The sequence below is a fragment of the Corvus kubaryi genome, unplaced genomic scaffold (genome assembly GCF_017639235.1).
Source record: "Corvus kubaryi isolate FWS band 111438036 unplaced genomic scaffold, C.kubaryi_AGA036_p1.0 137, whole genome shotgun sequence".
Classification (NCBI taxonomy): Eukaryota; Metazoa; Chordata; class Aves; order Passeriformes; family Corvidae; genus Corvus; species Corvus kubaryi.
In genome coordinates, this window is record NW_024580671.1 from 27,166,352 (window position 1) to 27,184,860 (window position 18,509).

General features: G+C 37.3%; 1 long non-coding RNA gene across 1 annotated transcript in view; it reads left to right on the forward strand.

The window, feature by feature from the left end:
* Window positions 1-266: 266 nt before the first annotated feature.
* The window catches only part of LOC121659772, a 54,900-nt gene continuing 36,657 nt past the window's right edge, over window positions 267-18,509 (forward strand). Inside the window, exon 1 of the long non-coding RNA XR_006014456.1 lies at window positions 267-1,374. This is a non-coding gene — a long non-coding RNA (uncharacterized LOC121659772). The remainder of the gene's footprint in view (window positions 1,375-18,509) is intronic.

Genomic DNA, 18,509 nt, shown 5'->3' on the forward strand with positions numbered 1-18,509 from the left:
TACTGACTGCTCACATTCCCCCTAGACTCTACACAGCTCAGTACAAAGCTTTATTTTATTTTAGTTGTGTAGAAGGTATAATAGTTTTATGACTGTATGCTCTTTTGAGGATTAATGTATAAATTGCTAGTGAGTTTAGCCATGTGAAAATTTGAGGTCTAACATTTTTTAAATTTTGAAAACTTATTTTATTTCTGACATTTTTGAAAGGTATGTGAAGTTTTATTTAATAGTAAAAAGAAATAAATAAAAAATTCTGTGAATAGCACTTATCAAAGCCAATACCATATATTTTTTTCTGCAACCCTTACAGAGTTTTAGAAAAAAAGTAAGTCCAGTGATAAATGAGTTTGCATTTTTTACCATTCCTGAATCTTGTGACATGTTAAGTTCACTTAAACCAATTACTGACACAAATGCTGCAAAGTAGAATTAATAAAATGTGCTAACATATTATTTTTATTAAAAAAAAATATACATATGCCTTATTAAATACATAATGATTCAGATAAGTACCATACATCACATGAACAATTTTCTGCCAAACTTTTTTAGAAAGGCAATTAGACTCGTCAATCAATATGAATATAAAAATACCAACACAGTATCTGCTGTTTCACAGATATACTGGTATATGGAACAGCGGCTGAACAACACTTCAGAGAGCTGTGATAGTACTGAATTTTAAAAGACTAAACAGATGACCTGGGAAGTTTTAGTTTCTATGTCTAAAAGATAAGATTTGAAGTATATTTTCCATTAACAAAAGGCAGAAAAACATGAGATGTCATAAAATGTATCAATATTCTGCATAAAATTTGGGAATTTTCCTCAAACTTATACACACTGCTATCAATATAACTCCTTAATTTGAAATCTAGTTGAAACTGCTTATTCTATCAGATCCCATTACTAAAGTACCCCTACAGTATCTTCCATAGTAAAGGATGTATTCTCCAAATCTCTTATGCTTTAGATCAAACATGAAGTGAGTATAGTTTATTGCACATAGAAATGTTGTGTTGCAGTTTATTATTTGAAGTGATGGCTTCTGCAACTCTGCTTGAGCAGATAAATATAAAAGTCTAGAGGAAACATCTCTGCCATCAACAAAGTTAAAGTAAGGACATGTAAATAGTATAACTAGTGCTGATAAACAAAAAGACTGAAGAGTTTGTCCTGTATAAGTCATAACCTTGATATTAACAGGCAGTCACAACATTAATTCAATGACTAATGCAATGACATTTCTATTTTTTCCATATGTCCTCTTGCCACTGAATGCACAATGTGGATGTGGAGCTGTTATGCATACTAAGCTTTTCCATTCTTAAAATGTCAAAGTTACATATGAACTTTCTACTTTCCTGCCTGGTAAGTATTCTTCTTAATTTGTGTGTCCTATCATTCCAAGAAACAGAAGATGCAGATATGATTTGTCTCTTTCAAACATGTATTCTGTTTATACATTCATATCCATGTTACAAAACAGTATAAAGTCTGGGTTGTTTTTTTTTTTTAACGGAATTTCTCATTTTTCTTATAGTGGTACTCTGATGTTTTAAGAGCAACCTGTTTCCACTACCTTGGGAACATGGGGACCACCCCCCTCAAAACTTTAAAATCCTCAGAAAAATCTTCCTGAGCCCTATTTCCTCCTACAGAAAGCACAGTACTAGTAGCAAGTCTGGCACTACTACACGCTAAAACAAGAAATGCTCACCAAAATATGTATGTGAGCAGGAAATACATCATTCCTCTGCAGCAGTGTTTGGTGCCAATTGTCACAAGCTAAATAACGTTTGAACTGCCACTGGACATACACGTTTTATGACCATGGTTATAAGATGTTTTATAAGCAAAATAAACAATAGGTAAACATGGATTCCCTGAAGCTTAGAGAGGAACCCAAATAATAATTAACATTTTCAAACTGCTAATTTTCTGTAGGTTTTGGAAGAGGAGGTACTTTGTCATCAATACTTAGTTTTGTGATGAAGATAGGCATATTTAGAAAGGGATTAGAATATATTACTCAGGGCAGCACAGCCTGGACTACAGATGAGTCCATGTTGCTCCTTCATCATCGTTCATGCACAAATCCCAACTGTATCTAGATATGCATAGGTTCTGCTCAGAGGAGAGTCCTGTGATCCCTTTAATGAGCCAAATTCCACATACAGAGCATATGTCTATGTTGCCATATGTTGCAAAACTAGACATAATGGATCTCCTTTTGTCCACATTGTAGAATTATTTTACTCTTTGGATCTTTTTTGCTTTGTTTTGTTTTTGCTAGGGCTTGAGCTAGCTCTCTGTATGGCAAAGAGTCTGGACATTATCTTAAAGATAGACCATTCCAGGGAATTTATTTTCAGTGTTTTGAACAGAGAACATATTGATATGATAATTGCACATTATGGCATGTATTGTGCTCTTGATTGAGCTAAATCTCAGTCATATGGTTCTGAGACTGCACCAGTTGGTTTGGTCAGGGATCTCTTATTGGGACTGATATATCTGCTTGTATAGCCACTGTGACTTCATGTAGGTTGAGTAAACACAGATTGTGGCCCTCAAGGCAACTGAAGACCATCCTCTAGAGCTCAGGGGATCTGGCATATCTGAGAAGGCCTCCCACCTTATGTAAATAAACTATATCAGTGGTGTACTGAGCTGCCACATGGCCAATATTAATGGTTTAGTGAAATTCAGTATTCACTTTGTGTGCTGTCTGCACCTCTCCAAGTGCTCATGTGTACTTCTGCAGAACAGGATATCAAAGTGTGTTGGGAAGTTTTTAGGGTCTGCTATGAAAGTAGAGCTGGCATAGCTTGTGGTGTCTTAGAAATTTCAGACACAGAGCATCGTTCTTAAACACAGGCTAATTTGTTCAACTGTTTGGGGGGTTTTTTATACTATCCAGGGCAGTAGTAATTTCTGTAGCCAGAAATAATGGACAGGTACAATGGCATTAATGTAAACTTTTACAGCAAAATTACTTGAATCAATACTTCTCTCCAGTTTCTAACCCTTATAAATTTCTTTCAGGTTACGTAAGCAGTAATTTAAAAAGGTTGTTCTCAGCCCAGTTTAATTAACTAATGAAGTCATAACCAAGAAGAATTGACTTCTTTCCTGGGCCATGTTAAACTGCAAACATCAAAGTTTGAAGAGATTTTAGAGCCAAGGACTAATTGAAAATCCCAGTTTGAATATTGTTTCCTGGTCTCAACTCATTGTATTATTCATACTGCTTTTCTATGAGTAATTTTAAGCTTCACCCATGTTCACAACTACTCTTAGTTTTTTTCAAATGCAATTTATACAATGCTTACTCCTCCTTCTTTATCATCAATAAATATTTAAGAAAATAAGCTCAAGTAAATTTTTTACTACCTCCTGAGCAGCTTAACATCAATTGTATAACATGACTATAATACTCATCCAAAAAAAAATTTGATCCATATGGATTTTAGAAATCTGTATGGTAACAATAGTCCTTAAATACAGTAATGAAAGGGAGCACAGTCATTATCTGGGCTTAATTTTCACAAAAGTGCATAGACCTTTAAATGTCATAATTAGACTCCTAGGGGAGTATGAGTGACATAAAGAATTTAGTATGTTCTATAGCATATGTAAAAACATTTCTCTTTTTTTTTCCTTTTAGCCAGACTAACAGCAAGATTGTTTTAAAGCCTTAGGCAAAATAATTGTCAATATGTCTCCAGGTCTAATAGAAAAGGAAGCACTTACTTTCTAGCTTTCAAAAATTATGGGAAGATGATAAAGAAGAAATGAAAAGAATATTCGTGATACCAAGGGCACTTAGTGGTTTTGTTTAATTCCTCTCAGGCCTCAGTCATCACAAGTTACAACTTTTGTATAGATGACATTCGAGGATTGCAGCCTGAATTAGTTAAAGATGCGAATCTAAGCTTCATTGGCTAAACCATATTGAATCCATGTATTTGATTTAATCAAATTTAGTGGAAAGAATTAACTTAATTCCCTAAATTAAAGCCACTTCACACACTATTTATCTTAACTTTAGTACGTTACTGTATTTTCCTCAAAGACAGGACACAGAGTCAGCGTTACTACATCAAAAAATGCATTTATAACACTCTGAGTTAATCTTTCAAGTTAATGTTTTTAATTCAACATGGAAAGGATCATCCTAGCAATGCCATACTGTAGTTTCTCTGCTTCTGTTGTGGTTAACATTTCAACCTGTGCAGAATAAAGAACATCTGTTTTTAAGACTTTATAACACTTTTTTTCTAGTACATGTTTAATTTTCATTTCATTTACAGTAAATATGTCAACTTACCATATGTCAATCGACCTACCATAAAACCTCATGTTTTTTTGAATGCATCCTCCATGTTTCATTTTTAGCTGTCTCTTTCAAGGCAGACATTCTAAGGCATGATGAAAATGGTTTTACTGAGGACCTAATGTGTGGATTTCCACTTTTCACTCATGATCCTATCCAGGTCTTCTATAGATAAATGCTTAGAGTAGTGCAGGGAAAGCCTGAAGTTTTGATCAGCTCAACAAAAGTTGACTGCCATGCAGAGCGGCTCATCCTTGTCCACAGCTCAGACCTATTCTAACATTGCAGCCGTGATTCGCAGCTGAGCTCAAATGTGGTAAAATCAGACACGGTGAAACAACATGAGGTGAATTCCCACAATTACTTCAATGAAAGTATTTTAAGTTGCATTAGTCATTGGCAGAATTAAGACATGCACTACAGTAAGAAGCAATTCCTTACACACTGAGCATGGCTCCATGTGTCTACTTATGGCCCCTGTCTAGGCATTTCACAGAGAAAAGTAGAGTCACACAGGCTTTCCTCTTCCCATTGTTAAAATATCTTCAGGGCATTTCAGCTTTTCCTTAAATTTCACTTACATAATTTACCATCGGTGTTTGTTTTTTTAGTGTAATCATACTCATTTTAAAGATGTCTTGTCTTCGGATTTGGGAATTATCTTTTAACACATATACATCATATTTTTAAAAAATGAACATGAAAAGTCATTGTCAAAAAATGGTGAAACATCATTAAACACACATTCTCTATTAGAGATATTTCTGTATTGCTAAGTCACTCTCTGAAAGTGCTGCTTCTCTGACACTTTCTGGGAAGAATTGATAGGACGTTGGAAGCAATGCAGTTGTCCTGTAAATCAACGATGATATATATCTTACAATATCTATGTAAGTCTGAGGGACAAAAGACCTTCCATGTTTCCTCCACTAATGTTTCCAGCAATGTTATCATGCCTGTAGAACTGGTTACAACACTATTTCCATACTCACAGGAAGAGCATTGTATTTTGAGATATTGGCAAGGGTATTTTGAATAAGGCCCTATATAAATATTTATTTATTTATTTATTTATTTATTTATATAAGGACTAACTGTAGCTTGCAAATGAGGATTGCTCATGAGAAAATTAATAAAGCAAGAAAGTGTCTAAATTATCTAATAAAATAAATGCAGTGATTCTACAATAAAGCCATAAACTCGTTAAACTTGATTCTGCTCTCTCTAAGATGTTAGGCTGTCTGAAAAAAGCTGTGTCTTACTTTGAATTTACTACCAATACATAGAATGTAAAGGCAATGAGACCAATATCTCTGAATTTAAAACTGTCTGGATTTTCTGCCTCATTATAAACTAGAAATATACCACCAATTAGATTATTTCAGAAAGTATTTTAAGAAACAAAGATTTATGTCTACTTGTCCTAACTGATGTATTTTGCATTTTGTGTTCTGGAAATTTTTATTATGTTTTTCCCCTGACATTGCATTTGTTTTAGGAAACAGAAAATACACAATTATAGTAATATTTTTTTAGGCATGTGCTATAGAATCATGATACAGGACAACACTGTATTAAAGTAAGTATAAACTGTTAGACTACCCAATGGCACAAGGATGTTTTTTCTGGGCTTTCATGTAGCACAACTTAAGTCTCTTAAGTTGTCTTCATTGCTTAAAATAGCTTGTCAGAAAACAGAAAACTCAGATAGCCATAGGTTACTGCAGACAAGACCTTTAGATGATTCTAGCTTTGAGCATATGAGGTGAATATGATCAGTTATTTTGTAGGCAGCTGTTTCTGTCCCTGTGCCTTCAAGCCCTACCCAGTCGGCTGAGACGTGAACAGAAACCCCAAGGGGTCCAATTTTTGAAATGGATCCAAAGCAGCTTTCCTCATGCTGTGCTTCATGTAAGTTTTATTTTTTATCATGATGACATAAGTTAAAAATAGCTGGGATGTTTGTACTGTTCATGAAATAGAAAATACTCTGGATTTCTCGCTGTCAAAATTAGACAAACCAAATTAGTCTGACAGCTGTGTTCCTACTGTCATTCTTGTGTGAACTGGTACTGCTGGGAGAGAAACTGATAGTGATACAGGAAAAAAAACCTGCATCTTGGTAGACAATTCCACAAAAAAGGGATGTGTTGACAACTTGATACACAGTAGCCTTCAGAAAGTGGTCACCTCATGGATTAGACTGAATTTTGAATTCATAAATTTAGAAGTAACTTTGGAATCAATTGTGAAAATTCTTTAGGGGAGGCTTGCTTGCTTTCTTGCTTGCTTTCTTTCTTTCTCTCTCTTTCTTTCTTTTTCTTTCTTTCTTTTTCTTTCTCTTTCTTTCTTTCTCTTTCTTTCTTTCTTTCTCTTTCTTTCTCTTTCTTTCTTTCTTTCTTTTTCTTTCTCTTTCTTTCTTTCTTTCTTTCTTTCTTTCTTTCTTTCTTTCTCTTTCTTTCTTTCTTTCTTTCTTTCTTTCTTTCTTTCTTTCTTTTTCTCTCTTTTATTTTTTTTAATATCAGAAATAATTCCAGCTTAGTATTCACTGCACTCTATAATAAATACATCATAAGGGAAAAGCTAGTCCGTGGAAAATTGAGGAAAAAATGCAATTGGCAAGAAAAGACACTTGAATTAAAAGAAAAAATCCTTCAGCTGCCAAAAGCGAGAAAATTTTAATCAGTCTTTTGATTTTTGTGTTCTGCTTTTTCTCATTTCTTTTGATTCCCAACTAGTTTTGATTTGTGCATAAAACCCTAATCATCCAAAATTAGAGCACATAAAGGGTATTTTACATTTCTCTTACCTTTCAATATTCTGTAGTGCATTTTCTGTGGTTTCTTTAGCACTTGACTTTTGGTTAACTTCCGACTATGTCCACACAGAAAAGTGAGGTGATGACCATTACATGTGTCCCAGTCTCCCGAGTGATGGGTCTGAGAGTGTGTATCCAGGTCTGGCGTTCACTGGCAGAGGGGAATGTGCAGGAAATTGGCTGGAGAACAACTGCCCCATCTGCAGCCTCCCCAGTCATTGAAAAGACAGAATCAAAGCTTGAATCATCCCCAGCTCCATTTACACACTAAATTTCTGGTTGCCATTTAACCACTATGACATATTTTTTAGTTCCAGAATTAATTATTCACACAAACAACCTAAAGTTTATAACCAGCTCTCTCTAATTCATTGCTTGATTTCAGCAGCTCACAAAACCTTATGGGGTCTCAGTTTATGCATCTTTTAAACAGAAATAGCTAGGCAGTAGTTATTTCAAGACTAAAAGGGTGCCATAATGTTATTTTGCCTCTGCTGGCCTTCTGCAATATAAGTAAAATCAAATATATGCTTTTGCTTGTATTCAAAGATTCTAAATACTCCGTTTAGGAAGACTGGGAGAAATCACTGGATATTATTACTTTGTTTGGTTGAAAAATGCTAAAAACCTTCTTCCCTTCTTCACTCTATCATTTGGTGAAAGAAAACCAAGAAATTAATCTGAGACACAAAGCAACCACATGCATATGATCAGATAACAAAAGCCTGCCAGAAATTTTGTACAATCTAACTGTTCTTGAGTTTAGCTGGAATTATTCAATTTCCTTGACTTTGTTCTTCAGCTGGAAGAAAAATAAGGGAGTTCTAAGCTTCCCTCAGAAAACGCTAACAGCAATTAGAGAGACTATTAGGTTTCTGCTATAGGTCTATAATATTACTTCGTTCTTCTTTTCACAAAATAAAAGAAATAATGTGGCTCAGTCCTATACATTTTACACCATAGATCCCTTAAAAAAATCTACAAAAAAACAAGCTTGTTGACAATTTATTATTTTTGTGACGTATTATTACTCATTAATAACTCCGATGGATTTATAGGAAGCTAACCATAAAAGGTAATAGCTAACATAAGATTTGAAAGATTTTGGATGCCAAAGTAATACTAGTTCATAGGACACATAAAAAGAAAGCAGGGTAGGTTATTAATTGGGAAGTATAAATCTTAGCAAAGTTTATTGATTTCTCAGTTATCTGTATTCCTTTCTTTGTTATTTTTCTCCTCTTTCTGAAGAAATACCAGGACAAACATGAAAGGGGAAAGAGTTAAGTTTTCTCTGGCATTCTGCATCTACCTGAAGCCTGTTCTTTCTTCCATATGAGATGTGGTGTTGCTGTCCTTACATATCAGGGCAAACTCTGGTCTTCCCTGGATTATGTAAAGAGCGTCTCTAAAGGTGTCTGGCCCTTTCAGAAGAATGGACTGAAATCCTACGAGTCCTGGCATACCCTCATTCAGCTGCTTGTTAGAATGTGCTGGAAGTGCGACTGAATCAGAAACAGATCTGATTCCTCAAAATTCTTCCTTTTAAACTTGGTTGATCCAAATTTAAACATATTTTTGATCCAATTTTAACAGTAATATATCACAGAAACTGTAAGTAGACTCCAAGAGTATAGATTGTTTGGGGGGTTGTTTTTTGTTTGTTTTGGTTTTTGTCTTGGGTTTTGTTTGTTTTGTGGTTTTGGTTTTTTTAATAATTTAAAATGAAATTAAATCTTTCAGAAATCCACAAAGACTCCATATGAGTGACCATTGTGGTGCTCCAACAAACGGGATGTTGGGCTGCATTAATGAGGGCATCACCACCAGATATAAAGAAGTAATTATCCCACTCTACTCAGTGCTTTCCAGGCCAGACCCAGAATACTGTGCTCAGTTTTGGTCCCCACTATAAAAAAAAAGAAAAAAAAAAAAAAGTGGACAGGCTGTAGAGGATCCAGAGAACGACCACAAAACATTATCAAAGGACTGTGAAGCCTGACAATGTGAGGAAAGAGGCTGAGAACAGATTTCGTTCAGCCTTGAGAATAAAAGGCTTAGGGAAGAACTTATCACCATGTTCCTGTATGTAAACAGCAGCTAAAAAGATGGAAGCTCCCTTTTTACAAGGGGTCACATGGAAAATATGAGGGGCAATGGGTACAGGTTACTCCTGGGAAAATTCTGGTCAGACACAATAGGAAAATTTTTCACAATGAGAACAATCAGAAACTGGAATAATCTCCCCAGGAAAGTGGTGGATTTCACAGCATTGGACACTAAAGATTTAGCTGAACAGGGTGCTGGGCCATCTTCTCTAGACTGTGATTTTTCCAAGAAAGGTTAGACCAGATGACACTTGAGATGCCCTTCCAAACTAGTACTCTTTGACTCCAAGAATGCAAGCCAACAGATTCAGCTCTGCCAGGACTCTGATCTTGTGCTCAGTTTCTCTGAACTGCTCTCATTCCCAGTGCAGGCTACAGCCATCGATCTGCACTCCCAGTCCCTCACACATGCTGAAATGGCTGACAGACCTAGTTTCCTAGCCTGCATTTGTCAGGATTGCGGTCCCTGGACTCCACATTGAGAATCTGCCTTGTTCGCCACAGGACATCACTGAAGTTCAGCATCTGCTCTCTCAGCAGCAATGACAAGGTTATTTTGTCGTCAGACTTTTCTCATTCAATTTATTCAAATCAATAGTATTTTAGAAAGGGCATAAAAGGAGAACAATTCCTGGATGCCTCTGTATCACAGGCCCTGGCTCTTATGGGACGTTTGATTTCTCTTTTCCTTGCTGGAATGACAATGTTGTGGGATGCAAGCACTCAAGCAGACTTCTGGAGGAGAGAAGTACAGAGAGGACCAGCCCTGTGTGACACACAGCTGGTTCTGCTATTCACAAGCAAGGAATAACTGGCTGGGGAGACAGTAATCAATTGCAGTCTTGGCTGTAGTGACCTGGAAGCAGGGGAGCTCAGAATGCTAAGGGGAGTGACAAAAGAGAAGAGCAAGAACGCTGACCTTGGACTTCAGTCAGGCAAGCATCCTCACTGAGATGTGATGCCTGAAAGGAACATAAAAAGCAACAAGAAAATATTCTGTGGTTGCATTAGAAGCAAAACACTGAAAAGAAAAATGTGGAATGGGGAAGGTGGTTTAGAGGCAATGAATGAAAACCAGACTGAGTTACTCGGTTTTGTTCCTTACACTTTTGCCTGACTATTCATCAACAGGGTCTCCCAGGCCTCTGTGATTAATGAAGTTTGAAGAAGAGGAAGAACAATTAGCAGTGGATGAGAATCAAAACTGGTGTTACCTGAAAAAAACCTCCATCTATACACATCCTTAGGTCAGGATACTAAGAAATCTGACTGATATCCTTGCACAACGGCTCTGTGTTGCCTTCCCCAGGTAACAGAGACTGGGGAGATTCTTGATGAACGAAGAAAAGCACTCATCTTCAAAAAGGATCAAAAGAAAATCTGGTGAACTACAGGCCATTGAATTTCATTTTGTCTCTGGGAAAATCATAAAGTCCTTATGGATCGCATCTCTAGGCATATGAAGGAGAAGAAGGTCGCTGGGTTGTTAAGGGTAAATCATGCCTGACCAACCTCGTTGCCTCTGTGATAAAATGACTGGGTTTACAAACGAAGGAAGAATGAGGGATGTCATTTATATAAATTTCAGCAAGACTTTCAACATTGCCTTCTCCCATGTTCCTGCACAAGATTTAGGACACCTAAGGCTTGGTGAGTGAACAACCAATGGGTAAAAATCTAGTAGAACAATTAGGCTCAAAATGCAGACATTATTGTGTTGTGGTCATATTGGAGACTGATAACAAATAAAGTGCTAGAGAGGTCTTACCTGGGAACTGCTGTGCTTAATATCTTTAACAATAATCTGGAAAAGGCAGTGGAGTGTGCCCTCATCAACTTCGGAGATGCAATCAAATCGAGGAGACTAGTCCATGGGCTTGACTGAAGAGCTGTAGGGATGGATTGACAGGAGCTTTATGAAATTGAACAGGGCCAAATATACAGACCTGCATATGAAATGGAAGAAACCCTACAGTGACAGAGGCTGGGGACAGATTAGCTGGAGAGCAGCTCTGTGAAATAAGGCCCTGGGGTTTTGTCAGAGAGCTGGTTGAAAATGAACCAACACTACGTCCTGGCAGAAAATAAATCCAACAGCCTTCTGGGCTATATCAACATGAACAGAGCCAGTAGTTCAAGGGTAGAGGTTTTCCTCCTCCATTCACCATTTATTAGACTGCACCTGGAATACAGTGTCCAGTTTTGGCCCCACAATACAAGATAGACATTGACAAGCTGTAGCAAGTTCATCAAAGGGCCACCAAGGTAGGTGGAAGTTGGGAGCCTGTCCTGTTTAGTCTGGAAAAGAGAGGTCTTCTAGAAAAACTGAAAAGAACTGGATAAACTGAACAGATGCCCATCCCAGGTCCTATAAGTAGGTTATAGAATAGACAGAGCTAGGGTCTGCACAGTGGTGCATGGAAGGTCAATAAGATGCAAGGGTTGTAAGTTAAAATGAGTTGATATTGAGTATAAGACAAACTTTTTCTGCAGAAGCAAAGGGTGGAAGCTTGGTTGTAAGCAGGTTAACCAGAGAAGTTGTACAGTCTTGGTCCCTCCCTGGAGGTTTTCAAGACCCACTGGTATAAAATCCTGAGCAACCTGATCTGACCACAGAGGTCACCTTGTTTTGGGCAGGAGGTTGAATTAAGAATATCCACAGAGACCTTCTGCTCTAAATTATCACAAGGTCATATCTACGATCCCATAAACCTAACACAAAAACTTCTTATATGTCTGGGTCTGCATGAGCGTCCTACATTGTCACTCTTCCTCCCCTTGAATATCCTAGTGTATTTGAATTTCCCGTACTCTATTTTTCAGGGCCTTTTGTCCTTAGTGTTAAACAAGACTGTGTTCCTCTTCCACATCTAGCTTTTTTCATATAGAATTATCCTCTTTGATTTTTTTTCCCCTAATGGCATATCAAGCCTGATGCATATAAGCACCAAGAAGAAAACATTGTTTCAGCAGTGGGGATTAACTACCATCCCTAGTGTCTTTATTTCTTGCAGGAGGTCTGTTTTATCTTACCATCTTAATTGGGGCAGCTAGCAATATGAAGTCCATAAAGACACATAAAATATTTTAAACTTTAAAATATTACACTGGCCAAATATAACATAATGCTATAGCTTCTCTTTCTGTAGTGGTTGGGTTCAAAATATCCATTACTTACTCATTTCCCCTCTGTGAGATAAGAATTTGGAGAAAGCAAATCAGACACAAAACTTAAGCAGTTGCAGTACAAAGAAAGAGTTTTATTACTAATAGAATTAAAAGTAAAGAGAAATAACAAGAAATTAAAGCAAACCCCCTCCACCCTTTCCAGCACTTTCCTCCTTTTACCCAACTCGCAAAGGATAACAAAATGTGGGATGTTAGTCAGTGTTGCAGTTCTTGAAAAGTCTCTTTCTTATGCTTAAGGGAAAAAGGGGTTTCTTCAGCTGCACATGGTTCCCAAACTGCCACCAACAGCAGACCCACCCAGAAAGAAACAATCTGCCGTGGTGTAAACCATCTCTTCCATGAAAAATCTCACCGTTCCTTCACACTGCCAAACATGGGCTATCACATGGGGTTATTAATCTTTTTAAGGATGAGTTATTTTTGGCCTGAACACAAAGGCTTTCTTCACCGTCAGTCTCTAAAAAGCCTCTTACTGCTTCTATATAGCCTGGCATAGGCACTCTTCAAAATCTTCACAGGCCACACGTGAATTCCCCATCCCCCCATGTACTTCAAATGGATTAAAGAGACAAACAGTTTGTGATATTACAGTTTCTTACCATGGCATGCAAGAAGGTTTTTAAGCTACGCGCGAGAATCGCGGCACCGCCCTCTTCTCCCGTCGCCATGTTCAGCTCCGTCTCACGTGACTCGCTTTCTCTTTCTCTCTGACTCTGATGCCACCATGTTGAAGGGTGTTCTTGTTCAGGCTTTACGGTGGAGAAAGCCTCGCTCCCTTTGTGCTGCTGGCTGCATGGTGTCTTCTTCAGTTTGGCATGAAGTGTGCTGGCTGCAGACAGGAGGCTACGCTGGCTCCCGTTGGCTCCACTGGCCCCGCACGGACAGGAGAGGGACCCGCTGGTCCCAAGAAACCATGCCAGATGGATTCAGCTGTGTGGCAGTCCATGGCTGGTTTTAGCTGCCTGCGGCTCTGGGATAGTTCCCCCCGCAGCAACCCAGGGTCTGTGCCACGGTGTTGGGAAGGGGGGGGGGGGAGCAGGGGCCCCGACCTGGCCCGGTGGGGACTGGAGGCTTGGAGGCCTCCCCACCCCCTCCACCTTCCAGCAGGCAAGCTGGACCAAAAAATATTCCCGCCTTTCCCCGCGGTTTAAATATGTAAATTGTGAGAAGTGTCATTAGTCTAAAAGACTGTCCATCAGCTCAGGTTCAACCCACTACACTTTCTAATCATTGACATTATCATTGTGCACAACAACACCTGCAAAGACAACCTGATAAAATGGGTGACCTGATTAAGCACTTCCTGATTGAACAGAGTGCTCCATATAAGCAAGCCTTCCATTGTGCTTCTGCGTGCTGGGGAAATGATCTAAAAAGGTATACAGAGAGAAAAGAACTGGAAAAAATCTTAATGTAGAGCTATGGAATATGAACTATGTGTTTCTACCTAAAAGAAGAGGAGCAGAAATAAAATTCCACATGTAAGTAAGAAGTTTGCTTCATTTGCATATTGCAAAATCTTCTTCATGAATGTTTCCTTAAAGACCTTAATTATACAGTAGTTGCTGCTAAATACAAAATTTACTTAGGAAAGTAGAAGCAGCTACTATTATCTTTGAGAGCAGGTGGAGAGATAGTATCAGTTGAATTTGTGAGGGGATCAGGGCATTGGAGCTGTGAAAGGGCTGGATGGAATATCCTCTAAGGAACATCTGAGCACCCTGGGTTTGTCTAGTTTGGAGAAAAGGATGTTGAGGGGTGACCTCATTGGTCTGTACAGTTTCCTGAGTAGCAGAGGTAGAGAGGGAGATGCTGTGCTCTTCTCCCTGGGATCCAGTGACAGGAATGGTTCAAAGCTGTATGAAAGGAGTTTTGGACTGATCAATAGGAAGCACTTTACCAAGAGAGTGGTCAAACATAGGATACCTTGAAAGGTGGTTTATACCTCAAGCCTGCCAGCATTCAAAGAGGCATTTGAACAATGCCCTTAACACCATACATTAACTTTTGGTCAGCCCTGACTTGCTCAGGCAGTTGAACAAGAAGATGGCTGTAGATCCCTTCCTGAAGTATTGTAGTGTAATGTAGTCTAATTTTGGTTTTGTCTATCTTCACAGTCAACTGGATTAAGCTTTCTGACCAGGTTGCATTTTTTATGATGCACTATGGTTCTGTGATGCCAGTGAATCATTGAACAGGCTGCCTGTTTGGGAACTGAGACCACAGGAGAAAATGGAGATACAAACCTAATCAGACATGCCTCCCACAAATCCTTACAATGAAAAGAGTTTATTTTTTTCAGCTAAGACTGGAGATATTTAGGTCATCACTGCAATGAAAATTAGTACCCCTCAAACCTCATCTCCTGCCCGTACAAAGTGATTTTTGTTTTTATTTGCTTGAATAAATTGATCAGTGACCTCTGAGCTGTGCAAGCAGTTAACACAATAAATAAAATTATGTTTTGAGCAATATACAGGTAAAGACCGTTTTGGTTCACCTTACCTTCCTTTTCCAAGAAAATTCTTTTCTAGACTTTTCTGATTCATTTTTACCGTGGTTTGTTTCCTTTTAAAGAGGTAGTGTGAGTATATCAACAGTGCTCACTCCCCATTTAAAAATGTGAGAGTGACTTGCACTGTTTTTGGTGTTCTACTCAGCTGTGCACAGTAATAAATATTTCACAGTACTTCACACAGATTTTGAGGAAATTATGTCTTTTGAAGCACCAGCAACCATATCAAATATGCTGAAGTTTGGCCTGCATGTGGGTTATGTTCACTCTGTGTCATAAAAATGCAGGAACAGGGCGTCCCATTCCTTTGGCATGGGTGAGCAATGACACAATATTCACATCTTGAAACTCAAGCCCACACAGATCACTAATCTTAATTCTTAGGCACTTATGACTTTACTGCATGATAAAGGAAGAACAATTGGGGAAAATTCTCTGCTGATAAACAGTTAACTGCTAAAATCTAAACCTATTTAAGGTTTACTGATGAAAGTAACAATAATAGGCCAGTAACAATTTCATGTATTTCAATCCATGAAGGGTGAAATCTGTTGTTTTATGAATAATAGCATTTAACATTATGAATAGTTCACAGCATGCCCATCTGGGCCTAACATTCTCTAAATTTAAATATCATTCAGCAGTTATGAAACTGTCTGAAAATGTTCTTCTCCTGCTGATTCTTTAAATGCATTTATTTCTTGGTTCTTTAATTGATTACTTTAAATATCAGTACTATATCTCTATATTATGTCTTATTAGACCTGGAAATATTTGGAAAGTAGCTTCTTTTTGAGTACTGTTTGTCAACTTTTTTGAGATTCATAAAACTAACTAGTTATTGTTTAAGTCTGAAATTGTATAAATGGTATGCATCTAGATCCCAGATTTTTACCAGCTCAGGATATGTGATAGCCATCTCTTAAACAGACTGAAAGGAACTTGGCAGACTCTTAAATAAGAAAAATTGTGATTACCTAACCGGTCTTTCTACACAAATGTCACTTAGTGATTTCACTTCAAGTGAGAATAAATCTCGTAAGGAAACAATTAGTCTTGATATTCACATTTCAAACAATATACTGCCAAGTGATCTTTTGCAAATTTTTCCAGTAGTTAATTTCTCAACTTTAAAATATGCAAAATTTTTGTGGCTTCAATTTCCAGACACTGGGTTCTGTTATAATTTGTTTTATTAGCCTGAAAAACCTTCTTTTATCTCATAGCTGTTTCCTGCAGCAATACCAGGACAGAAATTCAGAGAAGCTAACTTAGTCTACATGCAAATCTAGATGCAAATCCTCTCTAGATTTCTTCTTTTTGAACAGTCTTTCTCTGTGTCTCCTCTTAACTGCATGTGCATCCCAGTGTACATGCTGGCAGGGTAGTGTGAGAAAAAGTTTTAGCAAGCACTGCTCAGCAACAGCTTAAACACCCCATGTTATCAGCACTGCCTCAGCCACAAATCCAAAACATAGCCTGGCAGTATGAGCTCCTAAAGAGAAAATTAACTCTCCCAGTCCAAACTGGTATATCTAGGAATTGACGAGGTTAATCAGATCATATCCTAAGTATGTACACTACATTATATATATACATATTATATGTATATATATAAAACATATATTTTTATATATATACATGTATATATAAATAATATATATAAATTTTATATATATATATATATATATACACACACACATATACCTTGTAGAAAGAGTATATGCTTTCCATAAACCATGATGAATGACTAGGAATAAACAGGTAGGAACTGTGGCAACCAGGCAGAGCATCAAATAAAGTATAGCTAGCAAAGTGTGTAAAGGTTTATAGGAAGAAAGATTTCTATATTTAAACTGTAAGTCACAGTGAAACCAAAGAGAGGATGTTCCAATACATATCAAATAAGAACAGATAATGTGAAGATGATTGGGGAGCTCCATTTTTATTAAAAGGCTTAGCTGTGATCAGATGGATAACATGATCACCATCAGTGACGATCAAGAATTGGGAGGTAATAAGTAAATATTAGGTTTGATATTACTTGGGTTAGATGACATCAACTCATTTGGGTGTGACAATAGTTAGACCAAGGAAAAGGATCTTGTGTTTATATTGAATACATGTGGCAGTAGCTGTGAGTACCAACCAATTTGGAGCTTATAGCTGTATACAGTAGCAGGTTTAAGAATGTGCTGATTAGCGCTGCTCATGAATTAGGAGCATTTGCAAGTAAGTGCAGCCACATTTCTTTGGCCTTTAAAAGAAAGCACACTCAAATGAGTAGCTACCTTGGTCAGAGCAGTAGCAACCTTTGAGCAGGTGTTTAGATCTGAATTAATTTACTTTCACTTAAGTAGTTCCTGATGAGCCTAGTTGAAGTTGGTAAGTAGTCTTATAAAAATAAAGAATATTTTGTATTCTGTGTCTAAAACTTTAGAATTGCAAGTTTTCAAATTCCAAAATCCAAAATAGATCAGGAACAGTTTCTGTACTGAGGTTGGTATTGTCCATTTCAACCCATATAAGTGGCATTATTGTGTGTAAGTATCATCTATATAAAGCAGCATTCCAATTCACAGCTGAAAAGGGAGGAACAGGAAGGGATTTTATATTTAGAGTCTATATTATTGATCCAATTGATTTTAGAACAGCTTTCATAGCTTGGCAGAAGTCAGACAGTACTTAATACTGTCACTAGCATTCATAGAATGATATAATGCTTTTTTTAATAAATTCCTCTTTAAAACTTTTAGACAAGGGTCCCTGAACTAATGTACCATGATTTCTTTCAGATACAGTTCCTGCACCATTTCCCTCTATCCACAGCATTTTCTTCTTCCCTTTATTTCCTCCATGACTACTTCACTGCAATATCACTGTGTCCTTTTCTTTGCCCTTCTCTTCACCCAGTGCTTCCAGTGTTCCAGAATATATCCGTCTTGTGCGCCCACACACTTTGCCAGATTTGTAGTGATATCCATTTCTAAAGGTTAGCTACCTTTCAGCATATGTAACATTATGCTCAAAATCTTGTAAATTGCACAGAGGAAGCAAACCTTATATATAAATAAAGCCATTAATTTATTTTTCATATGATGGAAATCTTAAGAATTTACCCATTCTTAGTCGAGATGTATTTGTTAAAGAAAGAATAAAAATGAAGTTTAAATTGTTTTACACACAGTTTTTACTCCTATTCCTGGTATTATGCTCACCCTTCCCCTGCTCCTCTGAGTCCTAATATTGATGGGTTAAATCTACTAGGGCTGGGGGGTGTTATGGAAAGCCAGTAACATCTGGGCTTCTTTGCCAGGAGTAATGAATTGTTAATGGTTTCCTCCTCCTTCACTGGTCACTATGAGTCAACTTGATATGTTTGCTTAAATGTTTTTATGTGTCATGTTTTTATGTCTTATTGGTTTGCTGACCACATTACCCCCAAACTTACTACATATGTTTCTGTACGTTTGATACCACTTCTTTGTTCTCCTTATTATCCCAAAAACCAGTTTTGTCCAGCTCCATGTTTCTGTA